A 2,775-nucleotide genomic window follows, 5' to 3' on the forward strand; every position below is an offset into this window, starting at 1 on the left:
CATGGAGTTGACTCCCCCTCAAGTAGACATCGCTTCAGCTGTTACATCTTTTGAATATGTCTCATGCCAATGTTATGAACGTGTGTTCTGAAAATAGCAGTTGGAAGTGCTTTCGTGAAAAGATCAGCAGAGTTTTTGCTAGATTGCACATATCTCATTTCAATCTGGTTGTCCTTAATGAGATTTTGAGTGTATGAGAAGAATCTAGGTGGTATGTGTTTTGTTCGGTCACTTTTGATATACCCTTCTTTCATCTGTGCTATGCAAGCTGCATTATCTTCAAAGATAGTTGTTGGACTTTTATCGCGTTCTAGTCCACAAGAATCAGTAATGAGTTGTGTCATTGATCTCAACCAAAAACATTCTCGAGTAGCTTCATGTAATGCAATCACTTCGGCATGATTTGACGATGTAGCAACAAGTGTTTGTTTTTGAGAACGCCATGATATTGCAGTACCTCCATTTAGGAATACATATCCAGTTTGAGATTTAGCTTTATGTGGATCAGATAAATAACCTGCATCTGCATAACCAACCAAATCTTGTTTTGATTCGTTAGAATAAAATAATCCTAAATCAGTAGTTCCTCGAAGGTATCGAAATATGTGTTTGATCCCATTCCAGTGTCTTTTGGTAGGAGCAGAGCTGAACCTTGCCAACAAATTAACTGCAAAAGAAATGTCAGGTCTTGTACAATTTGTAAGATACATAAGAGCTCCAATTGCACTAAGATATGGTACTTCTGGTCCAAGAATGTCTTCTTGATCTTCACATGGACGAAATGGATCAGCTTCAACATTGAGTGATCTAACAACCATAGGAGTACTTAATGGTTTTGCCTTGTCCATATTGAAACGTTTCAAAATCTTTTCAGTATATGTTGTTTGATGTACAAGTAAACCATTAGGCATATGCTCAATTTGTAAACCAAGGCAATACTTGGTTTTTCCGAGATCTTTCATTTCAAATTCTTTCTTTAGAAGTTGAATGGCTTCATGGATCTCTTTATTTGTACCTATGATGTTAAGATCATCAACATAAACAGCTATGATCACATATCCGGATGTTGTTTTCTTAATGAAAACACAAGGGCAAGTAAGATTATTTGTATACCCTTTGCTTATCAAGTAATCACTTAATCGGTTATACCACATACGTCCCGATTGTTTTAACCCATATAAAGATCTTTGTAATTTAATCGAATACATTTCTTTGGGTTTTGCATTTGATGCTTCTGGTACCTTAAATCCTTCAGGTATCTTCATATATATATCACTATCAAGTGATCCATATAGATAAGCAGTCACAACATCCATGAGATGCATTTCTAAATTTTTAGAAACTGCCAGACTGATTAAGTACCTAAAAGTAATTGCATCCATAACAGGAGAATAAGTTTCTTCATAATCAATTCCCGGTCTTTGAGAAAAACCTTGAGCTACAAGTCTAGCTTTATACCTTGTAACTTCATTTTTCTCATTTCTTTTTCGGACAAAAATCCATCTGTATCCTACAGGTTTCACATCTTTAGGAGTGAGAATGATGGATCCGAAAACTTTTCTTTTATTGAGTGATTCTAATTCAGCTCGTATTGCTTCTTTCCATTGAGCCCAATCATGTCTATTTTGACATTCAACCATAGATGTTGGTTCTGGATCATCATCATTATTCATGATGTCATATGCAACATTAAATGAAAATTTCTCATCAAGATTTTTCATTTCATTTCGGTTCCATAATATTTTTGAATATGCATAATTGATTGCAATTTCTGTATTGACATCATCAATCTCCTCTGCAGTAGGAGTACTGATTTGTGGTTCTTCTTGAACACTTTCTTTTACTTCATTATCAGCTGATTTTCTTTTTCGAGGATTTTTATCCTTTGAACCGATTGGTCTTCCACGTTTCTGACGTGGCAAAGATTCATGAGTGACGTTATTGCCAGCTTTTGGAATTTCAATTCGAGCTGGAGTATTTACTGCTGGTATATATGATTTTGTCACCGTTTTTGTATCTGTAAATGCATCAGGCAATTGATTTGCAAGTTCTTGTATATGCATTATCTTTTGAACTTCTGTCTCGCATTCTTTTGTGCGAGGATCAAGATACTTTAATTGAGGTTCACACCATGAAACATCATTTTCTTTATTTTTCATTTCTCCCCCTAATCTAGGGAACAATGTTTCATTAAAATGACAATCAGCAAAACGTGCTGTAAAAACGTCACCTGTCATAGGTTCAATATACCTTAATATTGAAGATGTTTCATATCCAACATATATTCCCAACCTCCTTTGAGGACCCATTTTTGTACGTTGTGGTGTCGCAATTGGAACATACACTGCACAACCAAATGTTCTAAGATGGGAAATATTTGGCTCTTGACCAAAAGCAAGTTGTAGGGGGGAATATTTATGACTTGCACTTGGTCTGATGCGAATCAATGCAGCAGCATGTAAAATTGCATGACCCCATATAGATACAGGGAGTTTTGTTCTCATTATCAATGGTCTAGCGATTAACTGTAAACGTTTAATCAATGACTCGGCTAAACCATTTTGTGTATGCACATGAGCAACAGAATGTTCAACAACAATTCCTATAGACATGCAATAGTCATTAAATGCTTGAGATGTAAATTCACCAGCATTATCAAGTCTCACCCTTTTAATGGTGTAATCAGGAAAATGAGCTCTCAATTTAATAATTTGGGCAAGAAATTTTGCAAATGCCACATTACGGCTTGATAACAGACAAACATGAGACCATCTG

This window comes from Rutidosis leptorrhynchoides, chromosome 3, assembly GCF_046630445.1.
Source record: "Rutidosis leptorrhynchoides isolate AG116_Rl617_1_P2 chromosome 3, CSIRO_AGI_Rlap_v1, whole genome shotgun sequence".
NCBI classification, from domain to species: domain Eukaryota; kingdom Viridiplantae; phylum Streptophyta; class Magnoliopsida; order Asterales; family Asteraceae; genus Rutidosis; species Rutidosis leptorrhynchoides.